This window comes from Ursus arctos, unplaced genomic scaffold (assembly GCF_023065955.2).
Source record: "Ursus arctos isolate Adak ecotype North America unplaced genomic scaffold, UrsArc2.0 scaffold_10, whole genome shotgun sequence".
Lineage (NCBI taxonomy): Eukaryota > Metazoa > Chordata > Mammalia > Carnivora > Ursidae > Ursus > Ursus arctos.
In genome coordinates, this window is record NW_026622764.1 from 77166877 (window position 1) to 77181272 (window position 14396).

The 14396-nt window shown below is 36.1% G+C and overlaps 1 protein-coding gene across 10 annotated transcripts in view; it reads right to left on the bottom strand.

The window, feature by feature from the left end:
* The window catches only part of ZMYM2 (zinc finger MYM-type containing 2), a 104832-nt gene that overhangs the window by 75194 nt on the left and 15242 nt on the right, over positions 1-14396 (bottom strand). The window lies entirely within an intron of this gene.

Here is a 14396-nt window from a genome sequence, read left to right on the forward strand (position 1 = left end):
CAGCCAAAGAATATTGGCAGTCACCAGAATGTAGAAGAGGCAAGGAATGGATTCTTTCCTAGGGCCTTCCAGAGGAAGGATGGCCTTGCTGACACCTTTATTTGAGGCCTGTGTCACTGATATCCAACTTCTGACCTCCAGAATCATGAGAGAAAAAAACTTTGTTGTTTTCAGCCACCAAACTTACAGTAATTAGTTACAATGGCCACAAGAAATTTACACATTACACTTCTTAGTTACATTTTCAAAACAACACTTGATATAGTTATAATTTTTGTCCCATTTTAATGAATAAGAAATTATGGCTTAGAGATACTAACTAACCTGCCTAAGTCGCATACCTAGAATGCATGCCCGGGGCTTTATAACTCAATAGTCCAAATTCTTCATTACTCTGCTATATTCAACCAATAGTTTCTAAACACCTGATATATATACAGGGCTGTGCTGAAGCCAAAGAGACAGCAGAGAGTTAACAGTGAAGAGCCAGAAAAAAATAAGTTCTTGAGCAGATGGAGAGGATGAGGTCATGGACATAGGGGTAGAAGAACTAATCCTGAACGTGATTCAGAGAATTTCAGAGAAAAAACAGGGAAGAAAAGAAAAAACTAGAAGGCGGGGGGGTGGGAGGGGGGTGTGAGGGGGGGGAATGAAGGGTGGGTATAGATTGATTGCAGGTTACTCTGTAGATGGAGTGGATGGGAATTTGAAGTGATTAATACATGGTAGCCTAATTTTCACAGAGTAAGTCATCTGAGAAGGTGAGGATACAGTGGTTGTACAAGTCCTAAAAACTGGTTTAGGAGCCCCAAGGCCAACTCTTAAATCCTCTGTAATCCTTTTCTCTAGTAAAGTCACTTAGCACAGTTTTAAAAAAATTAAAAAAAACAAAAAAGGCTGGTTTAAGAACATTTACTACTTCATATATATATTGCTATTTGTTTATTTTACTGTAACAAGTGGCTGGGACAATGAAGACGATACTAACACACATAAATATCACTTTGGCAGATAGATGCTTACAAAGCACCTAATCTAGTATGTACAAGACACTGATTTGGACACCTGAGAGAAAAAAAAATCAATAAACAAACCAATAAACATCCCTGAAATTAGTAATCATGAATTCTAAATGCCAAGTTTGGATTTTACTATAACAGGAAACATCGCAGTGTTTTCACTAAAAGGTTAACACGTCGCTTACATTTTTAATACATTGTTTGGGCTGCTATTTGGGAAATGGATTATAAGAAGGCAGGACTAGAAGCAAAGAAACCAAATAGATGGCCACTGAATGAAGTGAGAGATGATGGTATCTGAAACAAAGGTTATGATAGGAGAACGGAAAAAAGTTAACAGATTAGGGATTTTTAAAAAGTAGATCATGAAAAGATCGTAAGATTACTGTTGACTGGAAAAAAGTCACAGAACACAGAGCATTATTACTACAATGTTATGCATTCTCCAAAAACCTATACACACACATACACATTTTTCCTAAAGTACATATATTTTTATGTAAATTCATGGGGGGGAACCTCTGAAAGGAGGAGCAAGGAGTCAGAGTAGGAGAGGTGATCAACAAGTTGCACTTCAGATTCAACATTAATCTAAAAGGAATTTCAGGCAGCTGAGCACCTGAATGAATGATGGGAAAAACTGGAATCAACAACAGAAGACAACATAAAGTTGATAAAGCATTAGTTAAACAGAAAGGGATTATCAATCTCCAGAAACAAAAGGGACACAGAATAAGCACTTTTCACAGACATTAAATAGAGGTATAACAACCATATTATGAAAACACTGGATAGACCATAACTAATTTGCTCTTCTCACTGAATGTCTAGAACCTAAAACAGTGGGTAGGCACAGAGTATATACTCAGTTGTCCCAAATATTTGTGGAAGGGCAAGAAGGCAGAAACCCATATGTTCATTCTGACTACCAGAGTTATATTTAAGTAACATAATTACTTGTCAAGGTATACAATCTAATCCCTTATTTTATACATACTGTGCTATTCTCTGACCTTAAGCATCCTATCAAACTAAGTTTAGTTTCCAGAGAGCACCATACCCTATTCAACCAACATAGTAATGAAAACGAAATATTTTCAATAACAAACTGTATTTTATAGGAAAAGCCTTACTGTATTTTCACTTAACTGTGACAAAACGTCGTTGAGTTAAATAAAACAGATGTTAACTTTTCTATAATAAAACCATAGCTCAGACACAGTAAAACTGCGTCATTCCAAAACCAGTCTCCAAATCATTACTCTAAGAGCAAGAGGTGTGTCTCTGTCAGTATGGAGGACATGTTACTACTGGGAAACAGCAGGAAATACATTTATATCTGCTTTAAAGAAAATAGATTAATTCTATTTAAAAGTTTAAGGGGTGACTATTTGATTTACTCAAACATCTACAAATTACCATTCCATAATCTAAGACATTTTAAGTATTTTCAAAACTTAAAATACATACACCAGGGGTGCCTGGGTGGCTCAGTTGGTTAAGCACCCGGCTCTTGATTTCCACTCAGTTCATGATCTTGGGGTTGTGGGATGGAGCCCCCAGTCGGGTTCCGCACTCAGCAGGAAGACTGCATCTCTCCCTCTCTCTCCTCACCTCTGCCCCTCCACCCACTTGTGCATGCTCTCTCTCTCCCTCCCTCTAAAATAAATAAATCTTAAAAAAAATAAAATATATACACCATTACTCTAAAACAGCTCCTCACTAAGGAAGACTTCTTCATGGTAAAACAGTAACATACGCTAGGGGAAACCCTCATATAAGGCCTTCACATAATTTTAAGTAAACAAACAAACAAAAAATTTTAACATTAGCTCTACAGAAAGTATCAAAGTTGAAATTTGCTGGATAACAATGATTCAAAATTTTCATCACTAACTTAAATAAATTTGCTTTAAAAAACACAAGTGTAAAAAACACAAGTGTATCCATCCAGTAATATTTAACATTTATCTGATGCTTTTTATGAGTCGAATATTCATGTGAGTTAAAACATTAAAGCAAATCCATGAACGAAATCACTATCGCGATCTCTATATAGATTTAAAAACAAGGGTGCCTGGTTAGCTCAGTCGATAGAGCATATAACTCCTGATCTCCGGGTGGTGAGTTCAAGCCCCACATTGGACCTAGAGTTTATTTTAAAAATAATAATAAGAGACACCTGGGTGGCTCAGTCGGTTAAGTGCCTGCCTTCAGCTCAGGTCATGATTCCAGGGTTCTGGGACAGAGTCCCACATCGGGCTCCTTGCTCAGCGGGAGCCTGCTTCTCCCTTTGCCTGCCGCTTTCCCTGCTTTGCACGCTCTCTCTGACAGACAAAATCTTTAAAAATAAATAAATAAATAATAATAATCTTCAAAGCTAAGCTGCCCACGACCACAGCCAGTAAGCTGGATATCAGGATTTGAATATTCATATTGATATGTAATATGTAATTAAGTATTGAACAATAAAGTAATACAGCACAGCTCTTATTTAGTAAAACAATAACCAAATCAATATTCAAACTACACAAGTATCAAATGGAAGAAATGCAGTTGAACTTGAAGTTAACATTCATGTGCCACAAGGTAGGAAGTATCCTCATCAACATAACAATCTTCAGAGGAAAAAGGAAGGCATAAATATACAGATGTTATGAAATGCATAAACTTTTAATGCATGAGTTCTCTGGATCCTATGGTTTTAGCACACCTAAAACAGAAGACAACAATTTCTAAGACAGAAAAGCTAGAACTGACTTCATAATATCCTCTAGTGGAAGGCGGCTAGGTATCAATCAGAAGAATACATTGCAGCTCAGAATAGGACTTTCTTTACCAGTTAGCTCTCTGCAGTAATCCACTTCTCACAACAGAGTAACTATTCAACTATAATAACTGTTTTCAAATCCTATACTATAAATATATTTGGCCACTTCTGTATGTCACTGAGAATATGTTTCAACCACCAACACCCAATTTACTCTGTTTATGTGATTACAACTTGACCTAATTAAATGTGATTAAAAGTTGACCACTTCTACATTATATATGTAAAATCCATTCCATTTAGGCACTTTTCTGCATCAAGTCCCTTCTAATTAGCTATTTTACACTTAGCAAATTCCTTTACTTCTCTGAGCTTCAGTTTTCCCTAGAGTAAATGGTATAAAAATAGTTCTTAGGATTCTTCTTAGAATTCAAAAAGATAACCAGATGTGAAAATCAATTAGCACACTGTTCGCTCCTAAACAATTACCAGGTAATTTTTGACTAAGTTTCTAACATTGATATTCCACTGATATTCCATCAATGTCACAGATTGAATGTTTGTGTCCCCCCAAATTTATATGTTAAGATGGTATTAGGAGGCAGGGCCTTTGAGAAGTGATTAGGTCACAAAGGTGGAGCCCTCATGAATAGGATTCGTGCCCTTTTTATAAAGAACACCCCAGAGAGCTCCCTTCCCTCTTCCACCATATGAGGACATAGTGAAAAGACAGCAATCCATCTATGAAGCAGTAAGTTATCCCACACCAGACACCAAATCTGCCAGAGGCTTGATCTTAGACTTCCCAGCCTTCAGAACCATTAGAAATGAATGTTTGGTGTCTTTGGTAATTCAGTGTAGCAGCCCAACAAACTAAGATGTTCATCATAAATGATGAATGCTTTACAGTTTTATTTGGTCTTTATTTTGATTCAACAAGAATCAATTAATACAATACTTAATGTTCTCATAAAAAAAAGAAAATGTAATTCAAATATAAATGTTGACATTTCTAACAATAAAGTATCAGCACTTGCTGAAAAAAGCTTATCAACATTCAGAGAAAAATCACAAAGAAAGCACTTCAGGGACTCCTGGGTGGCTCAGTCAGTTAAGCGTCTGCTTTTGGTTCAGGTCTTGATCCCAGAGTCCTGGGATGGAGCCCCACATTGGATTCCTTGCTCAGCGGGGAGCATGCTTCTCCCTCTGCCTGCTCTGCCTGCCACTTCCCTGCTTATACTCCCTCTCTCTCTCTCTGACAAATAAAATCTTAAAAAAAAAAAAAAGAAAGAAAGCACTTCAAAATGATTCAAGAAAAACAATTATCATTTTGTCACTGATAAGTCTAAGAGCTTTCTAGGTACTGAAAGTGTTAAAAAGAAAGCTAAGGTGAATTCTTCTCTACAGCAAAGGTTAGTCAATATGTGATCATGGGTACTTTTAATAGTTCTGAGTCAAAATGGCAAATTTTAAATTTTAGGAATAAAAATTCTTGGGGTGCCGGGTGGCTCAGTCAGTTAAGTGTTTGCCTTCAACTCAGGTCATGATCCAGGGGCCCTGGGATTGAGCCCCACCCAGCAGGAAGCCTGCTTCTCCTCCTTCTTCTGCTGCTCCCCCTGCCTGTGCTCTCTGGCTCTCTCTGTCAAATAAATAAAATCTTTAAAAAAAAAAAAAAAAAAAGGAAAAAATTCTTAGTCAAATAGGAATAAGGGCGCCTGGATGGCTTAGTCCATTAAGTGCCCAACTCTTGATTCTTGATTTCAGCTTGAGTCATGATCTCAGGGTCGTGAGACTGAGCCCCATGTCAGGCTCCATGCTCAGAAGAGAGTCTGCTTGAGATTCTCTGTCTCCCTCTGCCCCTCCCCCTGCTAGGAGACACACATGCGTGCACACACTCTCTAATAAATAAAATCTTTAAAAAAATAGAAATAGATGGATTTCTAATTACATATATAAAATACCAATCAAAGGATATCACCAAATTTAATGTGAAATATTAAAAACATTATTATTAAAGTCAAGAATAAGATAAGGATATTCTTTATTACCATATAGCACTGTTCCGTAAGTACCAGCCAAGGCTGATTATATGAAAAGGAAAAGGAGACATAAAAATTTGAAAGGACTGGAGCCTGCCTGGCACAGTGGCTTAGGCAGCTTGATTTTGGCTCTTGATTTTGGCTCAGCCTCAGGTCATGATCTCAGGGAGATGAGATTGAGTCCCGCACCAGTCTCCATGCTCAGTGGCAAGTTTGCTTGAGATTCTCTCTCCCCCTCTCTTTCTCCCCCTCCCACTCGTGCACTCTCTCTCAAATAAATCTGAAAAAAAATTTTTTGAAAGAAAAATTATAGTTACATGCAAATTAGGTTAATTTTTACCTCAAAGACCAAAAATATTTACATGAAAAACTACTGCAGTGAGATAATTTAATCAAGCACTGTAAACAAAATTAATATGTAGAATATTATATTAATGGGATGGGGGGCACCTGGGTAGCTCAGTCGGTTGGTTGAGCTTCCAACTCTTGACTCTGACTCAGGTCATGATCTCAGGGTCATGAGATCAAGCCCGCAGTCAGGCTCTGCAGTCAGTGGAGAGTCTGCTTCTCTCCCTCTGCTCCACCCTCTGGCTCACATACTCGCTATCTCTCCCCCCACCAAAAATAAATAAGTCAATCAATAAAAAATTAATTGGATGGCAAATTGGAGACAGATATAAAACTTTGCTTCCATCCAAAGACCAACTAAATACAGAGATTAAAAAAAAAAAAAAGACAAACCTCCAAAGACAAGCAGAACGGGAAAATTCAACAGCATCAGAAATGTTAGAAGAGGGAAAAGAGAAGAGCATGGATTCATTGTGACTCACTTAGAAGATCTCAAAAAGGTAAAACTCTAAACACCTACTAAAGAAAGTTTTCAAATGACTGGATTACAAATGAGGTTAAATTTATAGTTAACATTCACTTGTCATAAGGCAAAAAGTATCCTCATCAGCACAAAAAACAAGGCAACTGGTCCTCTTCAGTATGATATGAAAAATAAATCAAGACAGGTATCAACAAGATGGCAGAGTGGAAGTTCTAGGTATGGGTACCTCCATGCAAGTAACCATTGAGCTGGACAGAGTGATTGGAACCAAATACTTTAGATCCCTGAAACCCCAATGAACACTTGTAACAACCAGGGGAGTGCTTCAGGAAGAAGCTGTTGATCATTCATAACTTAGCAGAATGCATGAACCAGCAATCATCCCCCATTCCTCATCCTAACTTGTCTATAGGGATAGCATCCTGCATTCCCGGAAAGTCTGGCTGGTCAGAGGATTGGCAGTGAGGAACGTCTAAAAACTTCGGAACTGTGTTTGGGGTGGTCTGAAGCAGATGCTTCTTTTGGTTTCAGCCCTCTAGGCAATAACAGCTTTCCCAGGAGCATCTATCAGATTTAATGAGACATGACTCTTCATTTCATTTTTTTTTTTCACCCAGACATTTAAGGAAATTTTTGTCAGGTCACTTAGCTCACCACAGGAATAATGGAATAGATCTTCAAAACATACAAAGAAACAGAAAAGTAGGTCCTATTCACAGAAATAAAAGAATCTGACAGAAACCATTCCTGAGAAATCCCAAATTTTGGAATAACTAGTCAAGACATTAAATCAACTATCTTAAATATGCTCAGTGAGCTAAAGGAAAGCACTGACAGAACTAAAGGAAATCAGAAAACAAGGCATAATAAAAATGAAAATACCAACAGATACAAATTATAAAAAAGTAAACAAAAATTCTGGAAATGAAAAATACAATAACAAATGAAAAATTCACTGAGAGGATCAACATCAGATTTGGACAGGTAGAACAATCAGTAAACTGGAAGATGGAATAACTGAAATTACCCAATCTGACAAACAGAAAAAAAGGAAGAAAAATGAAGAGAGCCTGAAGGATCTACAAAACAGTACCAAGCATAGCAACACATATGTATTATAAGGAGAACAAAAGGGACAGGAATAAATATTTGAAGAAATAATGACCTAAAACTTAATAAATACGATACACATCCAACAAGCTCAACAAATTCCAAGCCAGATAAACTCAAAGATATCCACAAGACACAAAATGGCCAACAAAGAGAATTTTAAGAGAGAAGTCATCATGTATGATGAATGCTCAATAATAATATTTAGATTATCAGCTTATTTCTCATTAGAAACCATGGAAGCCAGAAGCTAGTGGGATGACATTTAAAGTGATCAACAAAAAATGTCAACCAAGAATTCTATATCCAGCAAAAAATTTCTCCAAAATTAAGGAGAAACTAAGACATTTCTAGATCTACAAAAGCAGAGGGAGTTCATACCTGCATGAAATGCTATCCTTTGGGCAATAACAAAAACACATTACAGAGTAAACTGAAGCCATGAGAAATGAAGAACGTAAGTGAAATTACCTATATAAATTAACCTATATAAATTAATAGAAAGCCAGTATCACTGTACTTGTAGTTTGTAATTACTTTTTTTCCTATGATTTACAAGACAAATAGATAAAACAACAATTATCAGTATATGTTAATAAATACACATATAAAGATATAACCTGAGAAAAATAAGGGGGAGGACAGAAATATATAATGGTAGAGTGCATACTGCTGAAAACTAAGTTGGTATTGTTTCCAATAAGTTGTAAATTTAAGATGGTTTTAATTTTCAAGGTAACCACTGAAAAAACATTTTAAACTATACAGTAAAGGGAATCAAAATGGTACACTAGAATAAAGTTAATCAAACACAAAAGGAGGCAGTAAAGAAGAAATGGTGAGGGGAGGGGGAAGACATATAAGATATACAGAAAACAAATAGCGAAATGGCAGAGGTGAATCCTTCCTTATTCATAATTGTTTTAAATGTAACGAGGTTAAATAGGTTAAATTATATTACAAGACAAAGATTGGCAGGTTAGATTTAAAAAGCACAGAATCTATGTATATGCTGTGTAGAAGAGACTCATTTTAGATACAAAGACACAAAGAAACTGAAAGTAGGTAAACAGAAAAGACACTCCATGCAACTAGTAACCAGAGAAGAGAATGGAGTGGATATACTAATATTAGACAAAACGAACATTAAGTCAAAAAAGGTTATGAGAACAAGGAAGCCACTATATAATGATAAAAGATTCGACCCATCAGGAAGATATAAATATATATACATATACACAACTAACAAAAGAATGCCCAAAGTATATGAAGTAAATACTGCCAAAATTAAAAATAATAGAAGCAAAAATGGAAAATCAGAAATAGTTAGAAATTAAACAACACACTTCAACAATCAATGCATCAAAGCAGAAATCACAAGGGAAATGAAAAAACACTTTGAGACCAAAGAAAACACAAACACAACATATCAAAACATGGGATGCAGTGACAACAATGCTCAGTAGGAAGTTTACCGCTATTAACACCTACATTTAAAAATATCTGAAATCAGAGCGCCTGGGTGGCTCAGTCGGTTAAGCATCTGCCTTCAGCTCCGGTCATGATCCTGGAGTCCAGGTATCAGGCCCCACATCAGGCTCCCTGCTCAGCAAGGAGTCTGCTTCTCCCTCTGCCCTTCACTCTGTGCTCTCACTCATGCTCTCTCTCTCTCAAATAAAATCTTAATAAATAAATAAATAAATAAATAAATAAATAAATAAATAAAAATATCTGAAATCGATAAACTTTATACTTTAAGAAACCAGAAAAGGAAGAGCAATGTAAACCCAAGCCTAGCAGAAAGGATGAAATAAAGATTAGTGCACAGATAAATAAAATAGAGGGAAAAAAGTAGAGAAATCATCAAAACAAAAAGACAGTTCTTTGAAAAAATTAACAAATCTTTAGCTAGATTAACTAAGAAACAAAAATCTCAAATTATTAAAATCAGACATGAAAATAGGACACTGCTATTGATTTTATAGAAATAGAATTATAAGAGAGCACAATGAATAATTGTAGGCCAACAAATCAGATAACCAGGATAAAATGGACAAATTCCTAGATATACACAAACTACCAAAACTGACTCAAGAAGAAATACAAAATCTAGGGGTGGCTGGCTGACTCAGTCAGTAGAGTATGCAACTCTTGATCCTGGGGTTGTGAGTTCGAGTCCCACTCTGGGTGTAGAGATTACATCAAATCAAATCAAATCTAAATAGAACTACAGTAAGCAAAGAGATTAAATCAGTCATCCGAAATCTCCCAATAAAAAAATGTCCAGGAACAGATGGCATCACTGATAAAGTCTACCAAACATGTGAAGAATTAACATTGATCCTTCTCAAATTGGTCCCAAAAAAATGAAGGGGAGAACAATTCCAAATTCATTTTACAAGGCCAGCATTACTCTGATACCAAATCCAAACAAAGACATTACAAGAAAACTACAGGCCAACATTCCTTATGAATATACATGTAAAACTCCTCAATAAAATAGTAGCAAATTAAAACCAGAAGCATATTAAAAAGATTATACATCATGACTATGTGAGATTTATCCAAGGATGCAAGGGTAATTCAACTTAAGAAAATCAAAATAATATACCATTTTAATAGTTAGAAGGAGGAAAAACACACATCATCATCTCAATTGAGGCAAAAAAGATTTTGACAAAACACAATAGGCTTTCGTAATAAGTCAAAATGGATCAAAATACCTATATTTGAAGAACTAAAACTACAGAACTCTTAAAGCAGAGGGGAAGCTTCATGACTTTGGACTTGTCAATTATTTGTATCCAGAAAATATTAAGAATTCATACAACTCAACAAAAACAATTAAAAAATGGGCAAAAGAATTAAGCAGATACTTTCCTCACCCCCAAAGAAAATATACAAATGACGAGTAAACACATGAAAAGATGCTCAACAGCATTAGTTAGGGAAATGTAAATCAAAACCAAAAGATAACATCTCACATAAGGATGGCTACTATCAAAACAAAAAGTAAGAAATGTTTCTGAGGATAAATCGATTTGGCGGAAGAAACTTCATCCTTCGTGCACTGACAGTTGGAATAGGAGCAGCAGATATAGAAAGCAGTATAGAGGTTACTCAAAAAATTAAAAATTGAATTACCATATAATACAGCAATCCTACTTCTGGGTACATATCTAAAAGAAATGAAAGCTGGGGCACCTGGGTGGCTCAGTCAGTTAAGCGTCTGCCTCGGCTCAGGTCATGATCCCGGGGTCCTGGGATTGAGCCCCGCATTAGGCTCCCTGCTCATCGGGCTCCCTGCTCATCTGGGAGCCTGCTTCTCCCTCTGCCGCTTCCCCTGCTCATGCTCCCTCTCTTGTGCTCTCTCGCTCTCGCTCTCAAATAAACAAATAAAATCTTAAAAAAAAAAAAAAAAAAAGGAAAGCAGGATCTCCAAGAGATATTTGCACATTTACATTCATAGCAGCATTATTCACAAATAGCCAAGAAGTGGCAACCGAAAGTCCACAGGAAGATGATTAGATAAATAAAATGTGATATACACATACAATGGAATATTACTCAGCCTTAAAAAGGAAAACCTATTACATGCTACAACGTGGATGAATCTTGAGGACATTATATTAAGTGAATAAAGATAAATACTGTATGATCACACTTACATGAAGTATCTAAAGAAGTCAATTCACACAAACAAAAAGTAGGTGGGTGGTTACCAGGGCCTGAGGAGAGGAGTAGATGTGGAATTGTTTAATGGGTACAGAGTTTCAGTTTTTCAAAATGAAAAAGTTTGGGGGATTTGTTGCATGACAATATGAATATACTTAACACTACTGAGCTATACATTTAAAAATGGTTATGATAGCAAATTTCATGATATGTGTTTTTTACAATTAAAAATTTTTTTAAAAAAGGAAAAGAAAACAAAATGACAACCACTTCACAGCAATTAGGATGGATTTTTTTTTTTATAAAGAATAACAAGGTGGGTGCCTGGGTGGCTCAGTCAGTTAAGTGCCTGTCTTCAGCTCAGGTCATGATCCCAGGGTCCTGGGATCGAGCCCCACATCAAGCTCCCTGCTCAGCGGGGAGTCTGCTTCTCCTCTACCCCTTCCCCCCTGCTTATGCTCTCTCTGTCAAATAAATAAAATCTTTAAAATGAAAGAATAACAAGGTGAAAATGTACAAAAATTAGAACACTTCTGAAAGAAAAAATTTGAACACTTCTACATTGCTGCTCAGAGCCATATAAAATGGGGTACAGCCACTTTGGAAAACAGTTTGGGGTTTCCTCAAAAAGTTATACATAAAATTAACACATGATCAGTCAATTCTGCTTCCTGGTATATACCTAAAAGAAATGAAAGCTGGGACTCATATGAATACCTGTGAACCAATGTCCACACCAGCATTATTCACAACAGTCAAAAGGTAGAAAGAGCCCAAAAGTCTAACAGCAAATGAATGAAGACAAGCAAGATGTAAATACAATGGATTATTATTATTCAGCCCTAAAAAGAAAAGTCTAATACATGCTACAACATAGAAAACCTTGAAAACATGATAAGTGAATAATTCAGACACAAAAGGACAAAAATTTTCTGGTTCTACTTATTTGAGGTACCCAGAATGGGCAAACTAATAGAGACAAAAGGTAGAAGAGAAGTCACCAAGAGCTGGGGGAAAGGAGTACTGGCACTATTGTTTAATGAGTACAGAGTTTCTGTTCAGATGATGAAAAAGTCCTAAAAATCGATAATGGTGATTTTTTATAAAACATTTTTGTGAATATACTTAATGCCAATGAACTGTACACTTAAAAACAGAAAAAAATGGAATATTTTACATTAGTGTATTTTATCAGACATTTACATGGGGGGAGGGGAATAGCACAAATAAACACAATGATGAACTATGAAGAAAATATATGCAACACAGATCAGAAAAAAAAAAAATCTAGACAAAGAAGTTCTATAGCCAATAAGATAAACCAACAACCAAAAAGAATAAAGGACAAAAAAAAAGAACATAGTTCACTAGAAAAGAAATACAAATGGCTCTTAAATATATGAAATATTTAGAAGAAATATAAATTTAAATTCTAAAAGGACACCACTTTTTGCTTACACTGACAAAGATCAAAGGGTTCCTCAAAAAGTTAAAAATCGAGCTACTCTACAATCCAGCAATCGCACTAGGTATTTACCCAAATACAAAAATACTAATTCAAAGGCATATGTGCACCCCAATGTTTACACAGCAACATTAGCTACAATAGACAAATTATGGAAACAGCCCAAGTATCGATCAACTGATGAATGGATAAAGAAGATGTGGTATATAAATGTATGTGTGTGTACACACACACACACACACACACACACACACACACACACACTGGAATATTACTCAGCCATAAAAAGGAATGAAATCTTGCCATCTGCAGCAACGTGGATGAAGACAGAGTGTATTTCCCTAAGCAAAATAAATCAGTCAGAGAAAGACAAACACCATATGATTTCACTCATATGTGGAATTTAAGAAACAAAACAAACGAACAAAGAGAAAAAATAAAGAGAGGCAAACCAAGAAACAAGACTCTTAAGTATAGAGAACAGGGACGCCTGGGTGGCTCAGACAGTTAAGCAGCTTGCCTTTGGCTCAGGTCACGATCCCAGGGTCCTGGGATCGAGTCCCACGTTGGGCTCCCTGCTCAGCGGGGAACCTGCTTCTCCCTCTCCCTCTGCCTGCCACTCCCCCTGCTTGTGCTCTCTTTCTCTGTCAAGTAAATAAAATCTTTAAAAAAAAAATTTCTAAGAAAATGACAACAGGGGTTTGCCCATACGGAAGAGAACTGTGTAGGTGGGTCAGGAACAGAGGAACATCTTCCTTCTCACTGTTTATCCTTTTTACCTTTTAAATTTCGTACACACTTGGATCTGATTAGGGTTTCGTTGAATTTAGAGATTCGGAGAAAAAAATTAACATTCTGACATTATTGAATCCTTCCCATCCAGACATATGCATACCTTTCCATTCTAGTTTTCTTATTATGTCCTATATTATTTTATAAAATCTTTCATAAAAGCCTTGCATATTCATTATGGTTATTCCTATCTCTTGCAATAGTGAAAAAAGATTTTTCCCATTACATTATAAAATGTTTACATAGCAAAGAAACACAGTAAGGTGTAGAAATATACAAAATGAAAAAATATACTGTAGGTACGTATATACATAAATAATTGTAACAAATATAACAAAGAATTGATATCCATACGTTAGAAAAATCACAAACTGACAAAAATTTGGGGCACCTGGGTGGCTCAGTCAGTTAAGCGTCCGACTCTTGGTTTCGGGTCAGGTCCTGATCTCAGAGTTGTGAGATGGAGCTCAGCGGGTGAATCTGCTTGGGATTCTTTCCCTCCTTCTCTCCTGCCCCCTCTGCCACCCCGCCCCACAGGAGTTTGCTGTCTAAAATAAATAAATAATTTTTTAAAAAATATAAATAAGTAGACAAAAATTTAACTATCTGATAATACCCAGTGTTTACAAAAATGCAGAGAAACTAGTGGAAATGCAGTCAATACAGTGATCCAGTGGAAGACAATTTGATAGTT